Source organism: Cyprinodon tularosa, unplaced genomic scaffold (assembly GCF_016077235.1).
Source record: "Cyprinodon tularosa strain WSP-4 unplaced genomic scaffold, ASM1607723v1 ctg65, whole genome shotgun sequence".
NCBI lineage: Eukaryota > Metazoa > Chordata > Actinopteri > Cyprinodontiformes > Cyprinodontidae > Cyprinodon > Cyprinodon tularosa.
In genome coordinates, this window is record NW_024039396.1 from 857,861 (window position 1) to 883,683 (window position 25,823).

Genomic DNA, 25,823 nt, shown 5'->3' on the forward strand with positions numbered 1-25,823 from the left:
AAACAGAATGAAAAGAGAAGAGGTACGGAGGATTTATTTCTCTACCGTTTGCTCCAAACAGTAGTCCTTAACAACCCATCATACAATAAGGTGCTCTGATGTGTTTTCAGGTCACGTCAAGGAGACAAATGCTTAGATGTTCTCCTGTATAAAGTAATAAAGCATGACAATGACATGATAGGAGTAGAAAGCACAGTCCTCAGGCAATTGCTTTTCATTGTCCTCACCCATGTCTGTATCAATTTAGGTCTTGTTAACTCTAGAACAACTCATTACATCATGAATGGAAGGAGGGTTATGAGTACTGAGGTGCTATAATATCCGAATAACCTTTTTCTTACACACCAGCAAAACAGTTTGATTTTTTTTCATCAGCATCAATTTAATACTTCTCGATTATATATTTGCTTCACTGTGAATGGTAACACTGGTGTTCAAGCTATTACGGCAGATGCTTGACATTTAAATACAGTTGGATGTTACAAAATGACAATGATTACTATTGCTCCAATTTGTTTTGGAGGGATTACATAGTAAATCGAAAGCCACCTCACCCATCTCTGACCTACAACCTATTAAATTAGCAATTTCTGATATGTGGCCAAAAATTCAGGCTGACATACCAGCAACTTTTTGAAGTCAGATCATAATCGGAATTCAAACTTCTGAAAGTACTTTAAATATGAAATTATTACATACTGTTTAACAAATGATGTGTTTTTAATTAAGAGTAATTCTCATTTGAATGTGCCTTACTGGAGGCATCCATCTTTGTCAAAATGTCAAAGAACACTACTGCCACCTACCGGTTTGTGACGTCCCGGTGCAGTATTGGCTGTTGAGCAAGTCCCAGTGCTGTATCTGGTGTTTGTCACAACGAGCTATTATCCAAGTCATCTTGAAAAAATTCTTCTTTGAAATGTTGGCTACATATGAAGTGTTTTTTCTCTGGCCAGAGGTTCGATGGCAAATCCTCCCTCTTCAAATTGGTAATCCAACAATGAAACCATCCGTGGAGGATTTGGAAAGGTGATAATACTAATAATTAGTGTTGCACCGATACCAGTATCGGACGGGGCCCCGATACTACCCTAAAATGGTGGTATCGGTATTGGCGAGTACCAACAAATAGGGCACAGATACCATTTTGAGAGCCATAAGTTTATTTAACTATTGTCACCCACTCCTGTTGGGCAATAAAAAGTTCTACTGGATTCACTTTGTATTAGATTTTTTTCTGCTTCACAAAGGTAGGCAGCAGCTTGACAAAGCCATGATGGCAATTATTTTACATTATTATGGTATCGGTATCGGCCGATACTGCACAGCCAGGTATTGGGTATCGGTATCGGGGCCAAAAAATGGCATTGACGCAACACTACTAATAATAAAAAAAATTTCTTTCACTTTTAGACAATTAATTACAATATCCAACTGCCATGCATGTGGGCATTGTCAGTTTAACTATAGCTCTGGTGAATTTCAATGGTGAAGTCCTCTGGAACTGGGGAGAATGGCGCTAGGTTTACCGCACCGTGATGTCACCGCCGGAAGTGGTCAGGAGTGAGGTGTTACTATGTTTGGGCAAAAATGGCCGCTCCCAGAAGCACTGATCGCGAAGAAAATAATAATTTTTTTTACTGATTAACACTAAATTCATTAAATCAAACCAAATGTATTAGTTTTAGGTATAAATAATGACCCATTCATTATTTCTTGCTGACCGGACTTTTCCTTTAAGATGTAGCTTCTTTGTAAATTATGGAGATCAAAAAAAGTCAACAACCAATTAATACTTGTGCAACCAAACTATTTAAAAAAAGTCTACTACTTTTGACAAATGCCTTGAATTAAAATCTGCTTTAATGAATATTTATAAGCAAAAGTTTCTGACAGAAACTACAGAAAAAAGAATTAGAAAGATTTTCCTTTAAGCCCATCATTTAGGAGGACAGTGATGAATACGTGTGATCGGATTACTTAGACAATTTACACGAGTTACACGAAGACCCCCAGAGAGACGACCATGACCTCTCTTCAGCTATTTGAAACTAAACAACGCCCTGATCCCGCCCATCAACACAAACACACAGCCATACATAGCGGCACACTGTTGGTGGAGAGTGGCGTTACTCGTTTCCATGGTGCAATGAGCCTCACTGACAGGACTGAAGTGTTAACATGGACAAACACAAGACAGACAGAGAGAGAGAGAGCGCCTCAGAGAGAGCAGTAAAAGAAGACAAGGCAAGGTTTGGTATAGAAAAGATTTACCACACACAGGCAGCAGACCATCCTGGGGTTAAGGACCAGAGGATATTGTATTTCTTCTTTACTCAAAGAGCATCAAAGGCATAATCTAAAACACACACAACACTTCAAGAAGCAGAAAGTCATCGCATTGGTAAGCAGTTAATGTCCGTTCCCATGCACTTAAATCTTCCATTATCCTTGTACTGCAAAACAATACAGCAAAATAAATGTTTTTCCAGTCGTAGGTTTGATATGATCTCCTCTTATTATTGATTAACAAATGGGTTCGGTGAATGCACAAACAATAACTTTTAAAGCCAAACCTGTGAGATACAACACAACCTTCCAATTAGAGAAAAAAAAAAAAACATTAATGAGCTATAAGTTTTAGTGAGTGGCCGCAGCAAAAAAAAAATAACTCTTTTATTCTGTAACTTGGTAATCCTTAACTGGAACAAAAAAAAGCATTAGTTAAACATATTTAAGTTATTTTAAGTATAATAGAGAGTTCTCGCCTACACAGTACAAAACAGATTGTGTAAATTTACAGGCAAGAAATGACTGTTTTTTAAATGTAACAAATTTAGCCTTCCCTTAACACGGACATAAAAGCTTAATTGAAATTAAATACAATTTTACAAAAATTTCCAATGCAAGGACTTTACAGATACAAACAGGAAACATAGAGAATTACAGCACAGCACCTTTTTTTAACCAACGACCAAAATCTGTGACCAGCTAGACGTTTGACATGATATGACATAAAGCAACATGTGAAACAACGACACATCAGAAACATAAAGAGTTTAAAAGCTGAAAAGGATAAAGTGAAGCAACTTTGCTCTACTCCAAACAGCAATTTCTCTATCTCTCTATGTCTCTCTCTGAGCCTGAATAAACCATTTCATACAAAAAATGATTTTAAAGTTACTTTCTTGTATCTTTTGTGCTACCTCTCACTATGTCTAATAGCGCCTCATTATTGATGGAACTAGCTGACTTAAATGTCGACCCACTTCAGCACCGTCAACATCACAAAGTGTTAAGTGGGACATGTTTGTCCTTATATTTAATTTTTTTTATTTAACCAGGAAAAAAATCCCATTGAGATTAAAAAACCTCTTATATGATGCATTCACTGATTTGAATATTGCATTTTCACTAAGAGGTCAAATTCATCTTTAGTACTGCTGAGAAATAAAAAGATGATACACTTTTCCAAATATATATATATACATTTTCTGTCACGCTTTATCCCTGCTGGGGTCGTGCGGGGTGCTGGTGCCTATCTCCAGCTGTCAATGGACGAGAGGCGGGTTGCACCCTGGAAAGGTCGCCGGTCCATCGCAGGGCAACACAGAGATAAATAGGACAAAAAACCATTCATGCACACGCTCACACCTAAGAAGAATTTAGAGAAGCCGGAGTACCCGGAGAGAACCCACGCATGCTCAGGGAGAACATGCAAACTCCATGCAGAAAGACACTGGGACAGGAATATATATATATATATATATATATATATATATATATATATATATATATATATATATATATATATATATAAATGTGTGTGTGTGTGTGTGTGTGTGTGTGTGTGTGTGTGTGTGCAGACTATTTGAATTATATTTGCTGCACAACCTCCCTGAGGATATTCAGTGTGAAGAGATTTCCAGTGTGAATCTTTTCATTCAAAATAACCTCACTAAAAGGCTTTTCTTCTCAGAACTAGTCTCATTATGAGGCCAAAAGACTTTGAGGTATCATTATGTTCCTTTTTATGCATAGTTTTATGAAGGTCAGGCTCTTCTTATGTGTTGGTTTCTCGCCAATGACTCCAAGTGGCCTGCCAGTAGATGACAGAATGTATACAGCGATATGGCAACTGTTCATGTGCTAATAAAGCAGGAGAGGAAGCACTGCAGCCTGTTTTGACACAGTGTCTGGAAGGAGCTTGCCTCCAACTGCAGAGCACACCAGCTGAGGACATGAGGAGAGGTGGAAGATTTCCAGGAGCACTACACAGCAAAAGGAGGGAGGATTCCGCTGAACAGGTTTCTCCCTCATATATGGCCCATAGTGTCAGCCTTAAGAAGATCATCTCCAGCCCAGTGAGCATAGAGCGTCCGCTGGTGATAATAAACATACAGTTTCTTCCATGCACTCAGTCTCTCTGTATGTGTATCTGCTCTGATCCCTGTGTCCATATGCATCTACAGACGGTGTAGGCATGTGAGCACCGCCTATGCTTCCCCCACCAGGACCAATTTCCATCCCCCGTCTGTGAGAGAGTGTGATCGATGCCGCATGGGGCGCGCCATCCAGGCTGTTCATTACTGCTGGAAATGCTATGGCCATAAGCAAAAACAACCCCGGCCCTCTGATGCATAACACAACAGCTAGAGCTAGACGGGCGGATGGTAGTTTAATTTTACACAGCTCTACGGCATAAGGCCTGTAGTTTATAAGAAGCTAGGGGAAGCACGGACGTGCTGCTGAAGCATTTATGATTTAAATTTCATTAGTTCTCATTAGTTTCATTAGCCAGCTACAACAGCTGAGGCAGCTTGGTGTCACCAGCAGCTATCTTTGATGTGCACGTTTCTGGCAGCAGGAGGGCAATGAGACATTTCTTCTTCCATACCTCTTCTCATCTTCATCATCCTCATCTTACTCCCAAACCACCTGTCTCCATTACCCAGCCTCTACAGAGCAGCTGAGCATTCACCTCACCATACACCTCCCTGAGAAAATCTTTATACTCTTTCAGTTCTTTCACATTTTGTCATGATCCAAATAAAAAGTGCCAGCTACCATTGATTCTGAACTGCTGCTAGTTTTACTCACATGCCTGGAAGATGTCTAGTGATACTACCACAGATGATCTCGCTCTCGAAATGGAATTGAACGATTCAGATTAGCTAGCCGAATGAATAGAAGGGGAAGAGCGTAGCCGTCTGTGGCCCGGGCTTCCTGTCACAACTCCAGTCCACATGCGTGGATGACTTCATTCACACTCCGCTTTGTTTTTTAAGCATATAAATATAAAAAATATAACCGCGGATGTCTGGGGGACAGTGATTCACCAACATGTTATGAATGCTGGCGTACCATAAATGATAAATTATGAACAGATCAGTCTGTCCCTTCAAGTCGATCGCCCATAGGAAGACGTTACTTGGATATACAGGTGCTGGTCATAAAATTAGAATATCATGAAAAAGTAGATTGATTTCAGTAATTCCATTTAAAAAGTGAAACTTGTATATTATATTCATACATTACATACAAACTCATATATTTCAGATGTTTATTTTGTTTAATTTTGATGATTACAAATGACAACAAATGAAAATCTCAAATTCATCATATCAGAAAATTAGAATATTACTGAAGACCAATAAAAACAAAGGATTTATAGAAATGTTGGCCAACTGAAAAGTATGAACATGAAAAGTATGAGCATGTACAGCACTCAGTATTTAGTTGGGCCTCCTTTGGCCTGTATTACTGCAGCAATGCGGCGTGGCATGGAGTCGATCAGTCTGTGGCACTGCTCAGGTGTTATGATAGCCCAGGTTGCTCTAATAGTGGCTTTTAGCTCTTCTGAATTGTTGGGTCTGGTGTATTGCATCTTCTTCTTCACAATACCCCATAGATTTTCTATGGGGTTAAGGTCAGGAGAGTTTGCTGGCCAATTAAGAACAGGGATACCATGGTCCTTCAACCAGGTACTGGTAGCTTTGGCACTGTGTGCAGGTGCCAAGTCCTGTTGGAAAATGAAATCTGCATCTCCAAAAAGTTGGTCAGCTGCAGGAAGCATGAAGTGCTCTAAAACTTCCTGGTATGTGGCTGCGTTGACCCTGGACCTCAGAAAACACAATGGACCAACACCAGCAGATGACATGGCACCCCAAACCATCACTGACTGTGGAAACTTTACACTGGACTTCAAGCAACGTGGATGAAGTGCCTCTCTTCTTTTCCTCCAGACTCTGGGACCTTGATTTCCAAAGGAAATGCAAAATTTACTTTCATCAGAGAACATGACTTTGGACCACTCACCAGCAGTCCAGTCCTGTTTCTCTTTAGCCCAGGCAAGACGCTTCTGACGCTGTCTGTGGTTCAAGAGTGGCTTGACAAAAGGAATGCGACAGCAGAAACCCATGTCTTTCATACGTCTGTGTGTGGTGGTTCTTGAAGCACTCACTCCAGCTGCAGTCCACTCTTTGTGAATCTCCCCCACATTTTTGAATGGGTTTTGTTTCACAATCCTCTCCAGGGTGCGGTTATCTCTCTTGCTTGTACAGTTTTTTCGACCACATCTTTTCCTTCCCTTCGCCTCTCTATTAATGTGCTTGGACACTGAGCTCTGTGAACAGCCAGCCTCTTTAGCGATGACCTTTTGTGTCTTGCCCTCCTTGTGCAAGGTGTCGATGGTCGTCTTTTGGACAACTGTCAAGTCAGCAGTCTTCCCCATGATTGTGTAGCCTATAGAACTAGACTGAAAGACCATTTAAAGGCTTTTGCAGGTGGTTTGAGTTAATTAGCTGATTAGAGTGTGGCACCAGGGGCCATCAATTTTGAACCTTTTCACAATATTCTAATTTTCTGATATGATGAATTTGAGATTTTCATTTGTTGTCATTTGTAATCATCAAAATTAAACAAAATAAACATCTGAAATATATGAGTTTGTATGTAATGTATGAATATAATATACAAGTTTCACTTTTTAAATGGAATTACTGAAATCAATCTACTTTTTCATGATATTCTAATTTTATGACCAGCACCTGTAACCTAACGGAATATCTTCAGAACAGCTCCAAATGACACAAAACATATATGGTTGAGTAGAACATGATGTAATAACGTAAAATCAAGGGCCCAATGTAAAAAAAAAAACGGCGTTCCCCTTTAACCACAAGCTCTGACATATTGTGTTGGGATTCTATGTGACTAAAAGAAAGCAGTTGTCCGGATTAGTGGATCATTTTTGAGGACCCAAATGAAGAGCTAAAGAGGCAAAGATGATTTCTTCCTAAATTTAATGAAGAAGTAAATATACAGAAGCCATAAACCAGATGGTATGAGGAAATGAAGAGAATCTAGCAACCAGTAACTGCAGAGAAGGAGTATATGCCAAACGGAACGAAGAATGGAGTAATCAACTGATTGGGAGCAGGTGTGGACGGAAGGATCTAGAAGAGAGCTAGGGGAAAGGAGACTAACACAAAAGGGCAACGGAGGCTCTGTTCGAAAACCTAGGACGCATCCTTAGAAGACCGGATTCGAAGGCCGATTACGTCATAGCGAGGCGCCAAGGTCTGGTCGGATTCCAAGAGTCCTCGTTATGCGACCTTAAAATGCGTCCTTCTTTTTGCCCGATTTGAAGGACGGGTCCGATGTATCCTCGGTATTCTTGGATATCCCAGGATTCATTGCGAGACCAAGCAAGCTGTGATCAGAGGAAGGGTTACTTGGTGCCGAACAGTGGTGAAAATTGGAAGTTCAGTTTAATTTAATACAAGTCATTTAATAGTTCCGTCTGAAATGAATGAAAATAGTTGTTTTAATGGTTATTGAGTCAGATATGTGGCGGTAATGTTTGGTTTATCTAAAGGTTTTAATCTGTTACTGTGTAAATGGGTTTGGCTGTAATTAAAGGACAGATGCTAATATATCTGCAGGGTGGGGACTATAAATCTGATAGGATTTTTATCTTTTTATTGCTGTTTTGCACAATATGCTTAACTACGTATTAGAGATTTTGCAGATATATTTTTTATAAATACATTGTTTAGATTTACTTATATCTTTCTACCCCTTTTATAGAATAGAATAGAAAATCCCTTTATTGTCCCACAATGGGGAAATTTACAGCAGCAGAAAGATTATTGAAAATGGTCACACAAATGTGGACCTTAGAAAAATGTATAAGAATAACATAATAGGGAAGAGTTAAAATATAAACAATAAAATTCTGTAAAGTGTTTTAACAATATAAAACTGGAGAATAAATAACCAATATGCAGCTATGGACATTTTTACAGTAATGGATATTTGAAAATAGCAGCAACATCAGAGATGTGCAGAATGACAGCAGCAGGTTATTTAACTGACTAAGGTTTCTATCATTACATTTGATTTTATTTGTTCCTGCTCCCGCCTGTTGGAACATTTATTCCACTCTGGATTCTTGTGAGTGTAGTCTTTGTTCACTTTACAATAAAAAATAAATAAATAAACAGTTTTGAAAACTTCTGTATTCATTCTTTTCCTGCTTTGTGTGTCAACGTTTACGGTTGCTAAGCAACAGAGCATATGGCGGTAAAACCCGCTGAAGGGTAGACCTGGTCGAATTCACAGCCTAAACTCTTCCGGTCTCCTTATTTTCAAGGACTTCGAAGGATCCAGTCTAGGTAGACCGTGTCCTTGGAGGACACGTCCTAGGTTTTCGAACAGAGCCAGAGAATAGCTTAGAAATACAACAGTCCTTAGATATGACTAGAAATTAACTTGGATGGCACTAATTGGAAATGAAACTAACAACTTAGAACAAACAGAATGACATAAATAGAAGAGTAACTAAAAACCTAAAGTAAAACTTAAACAGAACCAAAAAGTCCAAAAAGGGCAGAATCATGACAGCAGTGCATAATTGTAAAGTACAGATAACTTATATATGTGGCATAAAAAAGATTCTAAATGAAATTTAGTCTGAACATTGACTGAGTCACTTTAATAAATATGGATGTGCTTTGATTTTATTGCGACTCTGCCTCTGTTTGCCATCATTTAGTTTTATTCTCAATCCAGTTTCCTGTAACTCTGACCAGCATTCATGTCACTGATAAAGAAAAACATCTATACCATCATCTCTATACTCTATACCGATTTTTTCATCATGCTTTTTGCCCAACAATATATTCTAAGGCATACAAAAAACTCCACAATTCTCATATTTTGAAGTTTTTAAGAATTATTCCTTCTATTTCACAGTACAAATTCAGTTTTTGTCATTTTCTCTTATAAAAGTCCAGATTAAAAAGATTTTTATTCATTTTTGTTACGCAACAACACGTAGAGATGTTCGAAAGATACAAACGCTGTAAAAACAAAATTTAGAATACAGATTTTTAATCAGCATATTAAGAGTTAAAAGATATATTAACTATATGTACACATGGACACATAATGACTCCTAAAAAGGATTTCTTAAGCTCAAAACAACAGGATAGAAAAAAGCCAAACAAATCCTTATCATAGGAGTTAGGTGTAGAGGGCCTCTGACTGCATATTGCTTTCACTACTTTAATTGAATGGGTACAGAAAGCAAACCAAAGAATGGTTTCTAGACTCTGAATAAAAGCTTTTCATATGTACACACCTGTTTAAATAGGAAACAGATGGCAAACAAAAGCCAAACCTGAAACTCACTGCCTTGCAGCAAATACTTGAACTTTTTTTTGATGAGCACAAAGCAGAAATAAACATCTTTTTAGCCAGTCCTGATAAAAACTCTTAGTGTAATCCTTTGCTTCCTGCCTTTCCTTTCATAATGAAATATGTCCTTAAAGAAATACATAAGAGAAAAAAAGGGTGGCTTCCGTGCTCTCTGTTAATACGCATATTGCTAAAAATAAACAACTTTGATCTAGGCTGCAGATGGTGGAGTGAGAGTGACGGTATGTTGCGGTGCTTTGTGCTAAAGGAGCATGAATCAGCCTGTCCATAGCAGACTGATGCACACACACACACACAAACACGTTAGGCTGCTGCAAGTGTGGGAATTAAACATAGATAGGTTGATAAATTAGAAATATAAAGAGATATGGATACAGAATAGAACAGGGACAACAAAGAAGCAAAATAGCTGACTAGATCTGTTTAACATAAATCTGCAAAAGGAATGAAAACAGACTGCAAGTTTCTGCAACATAATGCTTCAAATGTTAGTAATTATTTGAGAAGATGTGTGTTTTATCTATTTGGCATAAGATAAAAGATGTAAATACTGGGTTGTTTGTTTATGAGAGTGTGTGTGTACAGTGAAATGAATAACTTGAACAAAGAAATAAACCCAGAAAAACACTGAAATTAGATCAGCTCCAAAATACCCCGTCTGTTGTTGATTTTTCGTACAGTCATTTGGCTCACCTGTCTGAATACAAAGCCTTGTCTTAGAACAAGCACACCTAAAAACTAATACTTCCTTCTAAAAATACATTTTTTTTAAACCTGTTAGATTGAGAGTGTGACCTGTTGAAGGCTAAATTGAAAAGCACCTAAAACCAACATGGACTTACTAGCTTTCATATATTTCTAAATCTAATATATCTTTATAAGACCATCTATTCAGCTTATAGCCAGTTCCCAGAAATTACTGTGCTGACAGGGAGGCATCTGGAGACAAGGTTTTTTCACAGTAACCGCTTTATTACTTGTTTTATCTAAAAGAAAAAAAACAGCATATATTGTTAGTACTTTACTATTGTTAGCACTTTAGAAACCTATGCTGTTATTGTTTACCAATATATAATCCTCACATCATTATACATCAAACTGCAAATAGATCTTAAAACAAAGATGCTTATGTAAAAGCTTTCATTTCATTGGCTCTGACTAATGATTGGGTCAAAACATGAGTTTCTTTAATTGCCATCTTTAAAAGCAACAACAGATAGGATGTTATTTAATGCAGCTGCTTTCAAGCAACCTGGAGGATAACTTTTATCACACTGTATGATCCCTAGTTTTTCTTTTACGTTTAATTGTTTTAATAAATTAAACTATCCTTAAAAAAAAGTCCCATGTTGGCCAGTAAAATCTGGATCCGGACATTTAATGCCACAGAAAACTACAGTTAAACAAACACACACTGTAAATAATATCCGTAGAATTAACAGTGAATTCCTGTAAAATCATGACATAAAAAAACTGTAGATGCAAAAACAATGAAGCATTGTGTAATTTACAATGATAAACTGTAAAACTCCTAACCAAATAAAACTGTTCATTTTACAGTAAGAATATGTTGAATAGATCAGAATTTTTTGTATAATTAGCAAATTAATGTAATTTAAACACAAATTAACTGTAATGCCAAAAAGAAGTCATACAGTTAAAATTACATCATTGCCCTGTTAAAAAAAAAGTCAGTAGCCTCTTTGGCACATTTCATAAAACGAGTTTTTGCCTCGGCAACCGCCCGAGCCGCTTGTCGCTTGGACTGCCATTACCAATCAGCTGCCTCTGGAATCCCACAGGCAGGGAGCACTGAGTCCATTAATGGTACTCATCATAAGGGGTCTTTGGGCTGCGCTTCGACAGATCCCTAACCTAATTTTGTTTACCATTTCGTAAAACTCTAAACCAAATAAAACTGTTAATGTGTTTAAAAGACAATACTTTTTTTTTTAAGAATAAATTAGGAAAGTGAAGCTTTATGTAGGTCTAGTTAACACGGGATGCCTATCCATGATGATATTTGAATGGAAAACGCAGCTGAATCAAACCATGGCCATCTGGAAGAGGACTTATTGAATCGATTCTCTGCTCTACATATATTGGAATTTTTCATGAAACCAATCATTGGTAAGTAAACAATTCTATTTTCTGTTTATTCCTGCTATGTAGGATAGTTTATTTTACAAATAATTTGTTCTTTGCAGGAGAATATCAAATTATTTTGGTTCAAATGTTAGCTCCGCCCATTCACAGGCTGTATTTGCGTATCAGCGTCAACGTCCCACAGAGTGGCTACTAGCTAGGTTGGTACACGTGCGTGTTCGGCTCTCTTGCAGTTGCACTTAACAGACACCAAGTTTGAGTAAGTAATGTCTCTGGTTCTAGCATCAGGTTAAGTCAAAAGACAATTTTGTGAAACAAAACGGCGCGTTTTTATAGATTTCAATGGCTGATAGGCGAACTTCACATTGCTAGTGGCTTCTAGCAGCTAATAGCTATTTTGCCTGTTTCAAGCTCCCCACGCCATGATTCAGTAAGTAATGTCTCTGGTTCGAGCATCAGGTTAAGTCAAAAGACAATTTTGTGAAACAAAAAGGCGCGTTTTTTTTTTATTTCACTGGCTGATAGGCGAACTTCACATTGCTAGTGGCTTCTAGCAGCTAATAGCTATTTTGCCTGTTTCAAGCTCCCCACGACATGATTCATTGTCATTTTTGCGGGAGAACATTGCACACGTTAAAGGGTTCTGTGTTGCATTGTAGGGTTGTGATGTTCCATTATGTGGAGGACACTTGCCTGGCTAGAGAAGTGGACATCAACAGAGTTCCCTTGACTCCCACGATTGTTGTATGTGGTAAGTTAACCTCACTCACAAATATATCCCAAATTTCTTAATTTCTAATTTAAATTATGTTCATGCAGCATCTGTAATTGTTTTTGTCTCCGCTGTTAATTTCAAATACCCCCACTCATTCTCTCACACACTCACTCACACATTCACATGAACACACACACACACCTGCCTTCCTAAGACTGAACACGTGCTCTCTCATTCACACACTGACCTCTATCTCTTATTTGTTTCAGTTTTTTTTAGATGAGTTTTTTTTTTTCATTCGCATACATATAGTACACACACTTGGTTTTACACTTGAGCTACGAGTTACTGACATGTTGAAATGTTCCCTAAATTGCTGCTGTTTTTTTTTTTAAATAGGGCAGTCCTGCTATTCCTCGAGACGGATGCTGAGTATGGATCAAGTCATCGTGAACAAGAACATCTCTTCTTTCATCTCGGCCTTGTGCATGATGTTTGGCAGCTATTACTGCTTTAACATTCATTACCCATCCACGGTTGCATCGACCCCGGAATTTCTTCAGAGGTATGTTATTTTATTTTTTACAATTGTTTTGTTCTATTTATTTCTATTCTATTTAGCAACATGGGGTTAAGTGCCTTGCTAGGGGCTAGCTTCAACCCCTGACTTCTGTGGCTACTGGCATGATAACCAAGTTTCTTTACCCCATCGCCACCACCATCTTAGTCAAGATAACTGCTCTGTAGCATTGCTAACTGAAATACAATGTATCAAATAACATGTATCAAATAATGTTGACACCTTGTTAAACTAATTGCCTGAGTATTTTTTAGCAAAAACGATTTCATTTCATGGGCAAAATGACATGTTCTGCTCAAAGGACAACTTCGGTCCATTTCAACAAGAGCTCTATTGCTCAAGCTACTCGAGACTTGCCAGTACTGAAGACGCGAAAAAGTTTGGTCCAACTTGTATAGGTTTATTTGAACAGAGAATTAGCTCTGATAGCTAACCCATGGGGGCAGAACTTTACACTGTGTTTTATCATATCATTTGTTTAAATTTTGTATATGGCTGCTTGCACAAACACACTGTTTTAACCACTTTTTAAGCATTTCTAGTCATACACATTACAGTGTCGTGTTGTATTGTGTCGGCTGGTGTTGCATAGCTTTGGCGTTGACATTTGGAGCGTTAAATTCACAATTTAAAGTTATGTCCCCATGGGTTAGCTGTCAGTGCTAATTCTCTGTTCAAGGAAACCTATAGGATTTAGACCAAAATTTCTCACGTCTTCAGCCCTGGCAAGTCTCAAGTAGCTTGAGCAATAGAGCTCTTGTTGAAATTGACCGAAGTTGTCCTTTAACTGAGGAATCTATACATTATACCAAAGGTGTCTGGCATCAAGAGGGAAAAAAAAGACATTGATATGTCAATAGGCAGAGTGTAGTGTCTAATGTCTATAGGCCTTAAGGTGCACCCTCCCATAATTCAAAGGAACCAACTTTCTTTTAAAAGTCTGATCATACTGAGCATGAATCAGAATGTTAACACTGAACATTTTGGGTTGCACTACATGTTTCAGGTAGTCAATGTATTTCCATACATTGAAAATGCAATGGAAACGCATTACAGGAACATGACTCTCCATGAGCTAGGGGAAGGTGCAATGCAATTTGCAATGTTTGGAAAATACACTGACTACCTGAAACATGTAGTGCAAAATGTTCAATGTAAACATTCTGATTCATGTTAAGCATGATGAGACCTTTAAAAAAATAAATAAATAAAAAAAGTTGGATTATGTGGGGGGTACACGGTTGGCCCCTTAGCTCCCCGCCTACCAGTTAAACTTTAAGTAATGGAAAACTGCAACCCGTATTCTCACCTTTTTTGTCTTTTCCTTTGTACTGATTTGACTGGTTGAGATGGTTGTATCATTTATAGTGGTATATGTGTTTCTTCTCTCTTCTGTTAACCTAGATGTTTCTTCTCTATTAATCCGGAGAAGGGGACGAAAGTGGAACAAACAAAAACAAAACGGCTCCATGTGAATCCAAGAGTCCTTACTTTGATTCAGGACCTCTCAGACCATGAATGGCGAGCTATTTAAAAAGGTATGTGTGCTAGTGCTAATGCTACTGCTGTCCTTGATTATTGACTGACTTTACTAATGAAACTAATGGAGGTTATGTATTTCTTTCTCTTCTCTCTTCCATTAGATGTTCCTTCAAGTGACCGCAATAGTGAACACCCATATGTTTCTCTAGATGTTCTTCTAGAAGCAATGCAGTTGCATGTTAATCTAAGCTTCTGTAACTTGGTTCATGACCTTTTCAACCATGAATGGCGAGCTGTTTGAAAAGGTACAGTACAGGCCAAAAGTTTGGACACACCTTCTCAATCAATGTTTCCTTTATTACCATGTCTATTTCCATTGTAGATTCTCGTTGAAGGCATCAAAACTATGAATGAACACGTGGGAATTATGTTCAATGCATCCAGAGAGTATTCACACCCCTCTCAATGTTTCAGCATTTGTTGCATTGCAGTCATGTCCTTCAGTCAAATAAGTTCATTTTTTTCTCCCTGATCTAGAATCCGTGCCCCATAATGACAGCAAAATACAGAATTGTTGAAGTTTTGGCAAATCATTAAAAAAACTGAAATATCCACATGGGCATAAGTATTCACACCCTATGTTATAACACTCTTGCTGTCATTATGGATCACTGAGTCTAGATCAAGGAGAAAAAAATTTACTTATTTGACTGAAGGAGATGACTGCAATACAACAAATTGTGAAACATTGAGAGGAGTGTGAATACTTTCAGGATGTACTGTACATAATTCCCACGTGTTCAGTGTACGTGTGCTAATGCTACTGTTGTCCTTGATTATTGACTGACTTTACTAATGAAACTAATGGAGATTATGTATTTCTTTCTCTTCTCTATTCCATTAGTTGTTCAAGTGACCGCGACAGTGAACACCCATATGTTTCTCTAGATGTTCTTCCAGAAGCAATGCAGTTGCATGTTAATCAAGCCTTTACCATGATTCACAAGCTCTCCATGAATGGCGAGCTGTTTAAAAAGGTGTGTGTGCTAGTGCTACTGTTATCTTTGATTATATTGACTTTGCTAATTAAACTAATGGAGATTATTGTGTTTGTTTCTCTTCTCTATTCCCCTAGGTGTTACTTCAAAGTGATGGAGCCGATGAACACCAATATCACCTTTTTTCGTGGCTCTATATTAACAAGGTTCACATTTATTCACTCACAATCCCTCTCTCTCACAAACAGAAGTGCGACCACACACACACAAACACACTTTAATGATCTTTCTCATTATTTTTTCAACAATAAATTTGCGTTATTGTGAATTGTATATTGTCTGATGAGTGGTTTGTTACAGCTTGACTTTTCATTTAGAAGTAATTTGAAGCAATGTAGATAGTAAGACTGTAAAATATATATATATATATATATATATATATACTTACTGTTGTTTTTCCAGAATGATTTTGTTAAAAATACAGTACAAATGTAAACATCTTTAAAAAGAAATGTTGTTTTTACCGAAAAAAACTGGCAGCTGTGGTTGCCAGAATAACCCCGTTAAAAATACAGTACAAATGTAAACAACATTACGAAACAACTTGTAAATTTCACGTCCTAAAACTGCTTATTGTACACTGAATAACTGCAAAATGTACATTTAGTCATTATTTATTGTACATTAAATCCCAGTAAAATGTACAAGTTGTTCCGTAATGTTGTTAACAGTTTTGTTGTATTTTCTACGGGATTATTCTGGCAACCACAGCTGCCAGTTTTTTTTCCGTAAAAACAACGGATTTTTTTTTACAGTGCACTTATAGGTAATATAAGATTTTATTTTCTAGTGAATCAAATTAAATAGTTGTAAGTTTATCCACTGTTTCCTTAATGTTTTCCAAGCACTTAATGGAGGAAGAGCAAACACTGTTTTTCCCTCCTATCCTTTCTGTCTCTTCCTCCTCCCTTTCTTCATCACCCGCCTGCCCTTTTTCCCTCATCTCTCCTCTCCTTCCTGAAACCCATGCTCCATGGTGCAGGTGACAGCTCAGGCACAATGAGATGATATCACTGGTCAAACCTGAGCGGCTTGTCTGTCTGCTGCACAACAACAGACGGCTGCGGTCTGAGTCAGGCACACTGTTACGTTAGTGGGAGAAGGAGTAAAATGAGTGAAAAGGAAAAAAAAAAACAAGGGGGTGGGAGGAATACGAAGCATGGTCAGAGAAAGAGAAAAAAAAAAAAGGTTGAGGTGAAGGACAAAGATTTGAACCTCAATGTATGGGAACATAAAGCTCATTATCTCTGTAAGGATGGTGTTCACTGATCACATATAGCCTGTGTGGTTAGGACTGCAGAATGGGCTTCCTTATAATTACACTATCCTTCCCTCCTCCTCTTCCTGTATGACACAGTCTGGCACACAGGCAAATACACACAACTAACAGTACATGCCGCACCTGCCATGAGAAAAATTGGATTTATACAGCATCAATAATTCACCCTCCCATATATCCCTGACCTCTGAAAACATGGAAAGAAAGTGCAAATGAGCCCAGATAAAATGACTGACTGACTACTGATCATTATAGAGGAAATTTAGATCAGCAAAACATACAAAGAATACAAAGACTTCTGTCAGTTTTCTATTTTTAGAAACACCTGACTTAAAAAAAACATCTATTGGCTTCACATTCGCAGACCCCTCACTGCTCACTGGGAAAACTGACAAAGGCTTTTATCTCCACAACTGTGTTCTCCATGAGCCAGACATTTGGCAGCAGCCAAATCCAGGTTGCAAATATGCTTCTGGTTCTCAGCTGCTGTTTTGTTGTTCTCCAGCTAATAATTATTCCTGAGCTGGGTGATTTATTGTGACTAGATGAAGCGGCTAAAGAATCTTTCAAACTTGTGCTTTCTGACTTTAAGTTATGCAAACTATTATTTCTAATTCTAAATAGATTTTGGAGGTTCAGTTTTAATTTTAGCAATAAGCGATAGCCGCAACCACAAATAAATGTGACCTCTAAAATCGACAAATGTTGAGACCGATACGGCTTTAACAGCATATGCCTCATAGATTGGAATAAATGTGAGACTGACAGATGTAAAGTTCCTGTTCCAAATGGTTGCAGAATGTGCCGCAACACTGAATGAAAAATAATTGCTGCTGCTCCATAGAGGGAATGGATATTCATAAAGAATATTTATGCATGCTCAAAATATATTCAGGAATCAGTAAACCTAGGAGTTCCTTGCAAGGTCACACTTGATTTTCAAAGAAATTGCCAAAATACTCAAGAGACACCTCTCAGACTCTGCAGGGTTCAGTAAATGATGTTGGATATTGAAGTTTATAAAAGTAAAATTAGATTTCTTTTTTTAACATTGCCACTATTGCTGATTTAAAAGGACTTAATTAAAAAGGCTTCTTCTAAACCATCTGCAATAAGGCAGCACCGTTAGATTTGCAAAGGTGCCTCAGAACATACCACCGGGCATTTTACATTTTTACAATTATGATCAAGATGTTTGGCAATTATACACAACCTTAAATCTGGCACACACACCGTGAATTTCAAGCGACATGACAGTGCAGGGTGAAGTGCTCTTGTTTTGCATCTGCATTTGCAGTTATTTGGACAACCAGGAAGTTTCTACAAACTTAAGAAAACCCTTAAATGCCTCTTTATTAAAAAGTTAAATTGCTTGTAAACACAAACTATTAAATCAAGCACATAGTGATCACTCAAATTATTTAGGCCTCTAGTCAGGGAAAAACTTGCTGATTTAAAGAAAAAAAACATGCATCTGAACCAGTAAGGGATTTGGGTGATTGTATAAACGTGCCTTAGCTGTTCTTGTATGACCAGCTTTCAGTTTTACAGAAAAGGACACAAAAAGAATGTGATCTTCAGTTGTGTCAGTTTTTCTTTTCTTTTTTGTGAATACCAGAGTTTAGAGGCCAATGGTTAGAGGAGAATGTGCAGTCATAGGAAGTTAGAGCCTTAAAGCTCAATTGCGATTTTTTTGTGAAATCGAATTTTTTGTGTGTGTGTGTGTGTGTGTGTTGCTATTCGCAATTTCAAATACATGCGACTTGTATGGGATTTCCTGTGTGAACTGCATTCGTACAACGCAAGTGTCCCGCGTGCGGAGTAAAAGTGACGCAGTGACGTCACAAGCAAGCGTGCTCTGTGTTTACGGAAGTAAACATGGATGGTAGTGCTGGAGCGCATCTAGTGATCTTTCCCAACCTTAAAAACTTAATCTTTTCAAGATGGTTAAAAAACAAAAGACTACCCTCAGCATTATCATCCGCCATGGTTGCTGTTTTTCTTCCCGCTTCTGCAGATGCAGATCCATAATAGTGACCTTTGTAGACTATTAATGAAGTTCAGGTCAGATGAAAGCGACCTGGCCGTTCAGACACAGGTTGCATTTGTGATTCAGTTTTTATGATCAATTATTACTTTTAACAATTTCAGGTTATTGCACTAGCAGCTGAGCATTTTTGTCTTTATTCCATAACAGATTAGCTGCTTAGCAGAGGAAGCTTAACTCACCACTTATTCTGTGCACTATATTCAACCAAGAAGAATTCTTCGGTATGAGGTTAACTGGGGGAATATTTTAGGTTATAGTACTTTTAAGAAGTACTTAGACTAACCTGACTCCGCCAGATGGATTTGCTCCGCATATCCATCTGGAAACCTTCCGTTGAAGTAATTTTGGGAAGGGGCGAAAATACTGGTTAGCTGATTGGCCTATGTTGGTGATATACGGGCCAAATAAACCAATCAGATCAACGAAGCATATGACGTGCTAACAGAGCGACGACGAAGAGGAGCCAATTGATAGATCAAACTCTTGCCGAAACCAGTCGGGAGAAGAGCAAAAACATCTTTTCCTCTGAGAAAAGCCTCCAGAGCAGTGTTTTGCTCTTCTTTCAGTGAAGAAATACTCTGTAATTCCGATAAAACTTGCTCGATAGCCACGCTAACGCTAGTTTCATCGGCTGAAGCCGCCATGTTCTTTAGACTGAACTGTCGTGCTTCTCGTTGCGTCACACCTCAACCTGCCTCAAAGCCAACGCTGATTGGACGTTCGTTTGGTGAACGGCTCCAAATTTTATTTAACGGAAAGTAGCCAGACTGATCTGCGAGTGAAACCTTGAAAGCTCGCAAGAGGATGGTCTCACGAGGCTAGCTTTACACTCCTAATGGAGTCAAATGCCTGTTTATGCTCAGGTAGTGGTGTTATGAGATATACAGTAAAAGGCTAATATATTGATCAAAGGACTCCATTAGCATTATAATCAATGTTTTTATTGTAGACGGTTTAAGCAGAAAGCTTTATAAAGTTTGGAGAAGACCTGTTTCCTGCACTGATAGTTGGCTAGCACACTCATAGTCACTCAAAGTGGATAAATGCTTTTAAACATATCAAGATGCAATAATATACATGAATGCTTAAACTTGGAGGATGCAATTTGCAAACCCTGGCAGAGATAAAGAAGAGCATTGTACCATATTTCAAAGACCAGAGTTTAGATATCTTCTTGGATCGAGTCATTTATTCACCAGGATGCCAAGCACAGAAGGGGGGCAGGAATTTTAAGGAGAGGGTAACAATCGGGCTTTTCTTTCGTCAGAAGCGCATAACTATTGAGGTTAATTCAACTTGGAGCTTGTGCACCATTGTCTTTGAATATAGCTGCCACCGCTTAAATGAATAAATTAGTGACAAAACAAAGCAAACAGACAAGCTGTGCCTCATTGCACAATGTCAGAGACACTGCCTCCGAGGAGAAGAAGAAGAAGCTGTCGGGAAGGAAAAATAAAAAAAACCTTTAGTTGATTTTCTGGAGACAACAGCTTTGTCATTTACAGGCATTTGGGCCTGAGCTTTCTCACTGATGTGATTTATTACTGGGTCTCAGTGCAACATGCCAAGGTGTTTACAAGCTGGGGGAGTTACATGCAGCCAGCGTGTTACATATGTAATGTGATATTTTTAAAAGGTGAATAGATAAAAACATATTTTCAAATGGCTGAAGATTATTGATTATGATCTGTATTTGTCTATTAAGTACAAACTGTTTTGATATGTTAAAATAGGGATCTACAGTATCTCTGTATCTACAGTCAGACAGAAAGATATTCGAACTTTAAACAGCAGCAATATAGTTTTCTTTTGACCCAATTTCTGCAATTTGTTGCCTTCTTATCTAAGCCTTGCATCATTATTTTCTACTGTAATATTCATACTCTGAGGTAAGACCACAGTTGACCTAAAATGTCTATATGTGTGTGCGTTTGCACGCTTGGTGCATGTTTTCCATGCACTTGACAAGACTGATGACCAGTGGACAGCCTCAGAGAGCTCTTGTCAGAGAGGATTATCCCTCCGAGTGGTGCTGAGGGTCAAAGACAGCTTGGGTTCAGAAGTGGGTCTGAGTGCTCTCTGTCTTCAGGATCTCTTTCCTATATTTGATCTAAAAGGACAGTGAGGAGTGACTGACCAACACTCATGTCAGATTGGCTCTATCTGATCTTTCAAGGTCTTTCTTTAGTGTTTAGTCACAGAATAAAGAATTCAATGACAACCGTAACTATAGCAGCAAAGCTATTCTGAAACATTTTAGATTGAGATTTTTTTAATTTAATTTTACAGACAGCAAACCATGAGTTGGGAGAATCAATCAGATAACTGCAGGCTTTTTTCCCCCCTTGTGTAAGCTTTGTTCTCAATCTATTTTTATTTCAAATCTAAGTTGTTATGTTTTATAACTGGTGGAAAGAAAATAATATAATAATGGATCTCCAACTTTCTTAATAATTAACTCAGAAAAGTTTAACATGCGTTTATATAACTGCCTTTTATATATACCAGTGGTGAACGTAGCCATTTTGGGGCCCAAGGCAAACTTTAGTGAGAGGCCCTCCTCCAAGTCAGCCTTCATGTCTCAGTCGGCCTAAAGTGCAATTGTGTGAAGCTGCCACAGTGTCCGTCGTATAATACTGTGAACCAGAGAGCAGCTCAGCTGGAGCCTTAACTGTAGTCCCTCTCATGGCCATCAATGCAACATTAGATGCTGAGCCTACATTATCATTACATAATATAATGTTAGTCTGGAGAAAGCTGTCATTCAATGGCCCTGAAGGGCTTAATACAAAATGGGTGATGAGTCTAAATCAGCAACACTGCTGCACTCTATAGGATGCATGGTTTTTAGTTCCTTCAAGGAAGAAGGTGAAATCTTCCTCCATCTCCTCTTTTTACAGAAAATATAGGCCTACAAAATACACCTAACATGAGAAAAATGGTAGAGAAAAAGAATCCGATTTTGTTTGAGTGTTGATTTCTTTTTAATGCTGCACCTTAAACAACCCAGGGCTGAATCTTGAGAATCAGTAAATAAAATATGGCCTCATAAGATTTTCCAGGTTTATTGAGTAACCTTGTTTTACTCTGCATGTCAAACTTTACCTACTGACTGTAGCCATGTGATGATCTAAAGGACCCCTCATGTATTTATCTACATTAAGAGAAAATTTTTTGATTTCCCATGATAAGGGTCAGGTATTCATTATACCTTGATGCAAATTTCGCTAGAAGCTCACTTACCCTAACCCGAATCCCTGAACCTAAAGAAATAGTATTATACTTATTACCACACACTCCTAAAGCCACCAAAGTTAATTTTTTGGCTAAATTTCTAATTTTTTTTGTCCTGGGTCATCTGATAAAATGTCTGCAACCTGGACCTTTAACCAAGCATCAATATGGGATAAGTTGAGAGTGAGAATGTGTTAGATTAAATGTTGTGCACTCCTTTTTACTGTGCATTTTCTAAGGTTTGAATAAGGTACTCTCTGAGATGTGCAGAGCTTGGGATGCTGTTTTAAAAACATCTGGTTTAAACTTGCCCACACTATTCTTTCTGACTTATGTTCTTTGCTTCTTGATCCTGGTGTTCTCTAACAAACCTTTCAGGGCTTGACAGAAAAATCTAAATCATGTATTGTTATAAATCAAAAATAACTATTTGAATAATAGTTTTTTTTTAACTAGCTCAGTTAAAGCTGAAATCCTGATTTTATAAAGGAAGCAGGGATGCATACTGTAATTTTCCCTAGCTATAGATTGAGCTGCTGACATGCTCATTTGGTGTCGCAGTAATCACTGTATTCAGAATGTATGAAAAGTCCCAGCTTCAGAAGAATGGCCTGCATCAGCACTTTATTCCACATTTCCTCTCTCCATGCAGAGACCACAATGCCAGTTAAATCTGTCTGCTTCTTTTCCTTCCACTGTGTACTCATTATGGAGTGGCAAGTTAAATAGCCCCACAGAGTGGCAGGCATCCTGATCCCGGTGTGCCTTTCACATGGTAAACAGTTTCAGATGGGCCCAGTATTGTGCTGCTATAATACAGCATCTGCTTTATGGCATGGAAAAAATGCATTGTGACCAAGTGGCATTGAAAGAGCCATTCAGGGGCCACCAGGGCCTCACCAAAGTGCTGAGGCATTGACAGTCACATGGGTGGGTGGTGGCCAGGCGATGTGCATCCTAGTTGGACACCACTACTGTGAAGCAACAAACTAGGCCAGAAAATAGCCCCACCTAAGGCCAATTTATGCTTCTGAAACATAGCCTCTGCAACCGTCAAATTTGTCTCTGTGGGAGACCACGCCCACTGCGCAGAGGTTCTGCAACCATCATCGCGAGCCTCAAAAAAATCCTGACTATGCGTCGGATGGTCCCAAACCCACACAGATCTCAAGCGGAAGTGCGCTGACAAAAAGCAGCTGTGATTGGTCCTTGGTAGGCCTTTCCAGCTGTCTGTGTGGTCGTCCTTCGCGATCCGGTGTCGGGGCGCGACATTTTTAAAAACCGAGGAACACCTACAATGGACAACTACAACGAAAGGTTAATCTGTCTTTTTGCCAACTCCATCAACAGAACCTGTTCCTCTTGGATGTCTTGCAACTCTAGATCCATCTCCGTGAATGCAGAAGCACCATTGTTGTTTTGCCGCCGCCGAAGTTCTCGTGACCATCCACCGAAGTTCTCAAATAGGCTCCCCCTTGCGCTTTGGCGGGAAACTGCTGTACATCCCTAGAAATTCCAGACCAACGGTGCAGAAACATACCAGCAAAACTGCTTTGAGACGAGATCCAAGCGATATTTGATGTGTACGTTGCAGAAGTCTTATCTACTCTTTACACTACCTTTTTGAAACCGTGCCGAGATTGGTCCGAGCTCGTTAACCGTAACTGTTGATTGAAATGGTACGCAAAACTGAACCGGTTCTTTCCAGACACAAATGAAGCACGCTAACATGGTTCTAGTTCATCAGTAGGGCTCGGCGTTGTTCAGCTCTGGCTCAGTTCTCAGATAACAAAGAGAGCATGAGCAGATCACATCATCTCGTTACAGTCCGACTCCATAATCATGAAATTTCAGATATTCATTAAAATACAAGCTTCCCTGCCGTGCCACATGATTTCCAGTGATGATTATGCCTAACAGTGTGATGAGCCTCAACATCCATTGTTGTTTACTGCGTCTGTAATTCCTGATTAGACTTTCATCTGTCGTATCCACTTCCCAAAAGCCGACTCTGTCAAGTAAATTCACCAGAGTAGGCGTTCTTCGCCTTAACTCTCTGCAAACTTTCTGAATGTTACTGGCGCCGCCATGTTGATATGCTTGTTTATGTCTAGAGATCTGTAGTACCGTAGATCGCCACTGGGAGTTGAGGAACCATGCTAGCGTGGTGTGTAAATTGTCGTAAGGAACTGAGCTCGGCACATTTAACTGATCCAAGCTCAACATGGATCGGTTTTCAGAGGGTAATGTAAATGGGGCTTATGATGTAGGTGCAGATGACTTCAAAGACAAAATATCTTTGTAGTCTTGTTATGTTTAAGAAGGTACAAACTGCTCAACCTCTCACATAACTTTAGCTTAGCTAGAAACTTTTTAAGAGTGTATTTGTTCTTGATGCTGCAGCATTGTTGGTCAGAGTACTGCAGAAAGCACTGGACCTTGGCCAGACTGGAATGAGACACTATGCAGCCAGAGACAGAAGATGCCCCTTATCCCTTAACTCTCCATTAAACATTTAGAGCATTGCTTCTGCATTCTCTGCCACTGAAAGTTGCTTCTGTTTCTCAAGGAAAAACTCATTGGATCACATGGATGTTGAGACTGTACCAATTCTACCAGCACTATCATAAATCATACAGCACAATGTGCTGTTTTGTTGAATAGTAAGACACATTTTAATATGTTCTGAAGCAAAGCAGAGAGAAAAACAGGACACCACCATAAGTGGAGCTATTTAAATCTGGCCTGAGGGAATGATAAGATGTTATCTTGAGTTATATTTAATCAACAGCGCTAAAGGATTTGAGAGTGAAGAGGCAAATAATAATGCATGATTACAGTTGGGAAAATTTAGTTTTCTTCTCTGAAATGGCCCATTTGGGAGCTAAGGCAAAACCCTACCCAAGAACCAGACCAAAAAATGTTTTTTTCAAGGTACCGGTATATGTGACACCTAAATTATGTACTTAACAATGAGAATTTAAAGTAAGAAGAAACAACTAAACAAAAAAGTAAAAAACAATTTAATGAGCCAGTTTCCTTTAATAATGAGGTCGTAATATAAATACTACTCTATATATACTATAAACTTTTTCATGAGATGGGGAAAGGAAGTAGATCCCCCATCTCTCCCAACTGCTGCTGCAAGCAGTTAGTAAGATGTTTACAACTGTCAAGCAAAATGAAATCTAAATTTTCTTTCCCTTCAGGAGATAAATAAATAAAATTGACAGTATCAAACGTTACGGTAGCAAAATAATAGACAGCCATGACTTGCCAGCCACAGGAGAGCCACCTTCACTGCTTTTCAGGTAACACTGTTTTAAAATAAACCCTACGCTTTACAACAATAAAGGCCAGTACATACTAAATGCCTTTGGCTCTACAAGCTCCCATGTGATTTTATTTTGTGTCATACCGGCTGCATAGACGCTCCCTCTGTGGACCACTGCTTGTGTGAGATTGAGAATTTATGGGAGAGTTTGTCCCATATTTATTGTTTAGTTTGGTGCTGAGAATCATTACCGATAAATGCTAACAACAGTATACTTTCCTCCAATCCATGCATTTGCACTCAAAAAGTAATATTCAACATA

General features: G+C 38.5%; 1 protein-coding gene and 1 long non-coding RNA gene across 26 annotated transcripts in view; one reads left to right on the forward strand and one right to left on the reverse strand.

The window, feature by feature from the left end:
* The window catches only part of LOC119799117 (neuronal cell adhesion molecule-like), a 135,423-nt gene that overhangs the window by 83,417 nt on the left and 26,183 nt on the right, over positions 1-25,823 (reverse strand). The gene's annotated exons all lie outside the window — the stretch shown is intronic.
* LOC119799121 lies at positions 12,203-15,659 on the forward strand. The gene is made up of 5 exons (XR_005282811.1): positions 12,203-12,259; positions 12,489-12,580; positions 14,529-14,662; positions 14,768-14,911; positions 15,511-15,659. It is a non-coding gene; the product is annotated as an uncharacterized LOC119799121 (long non-coding RNA).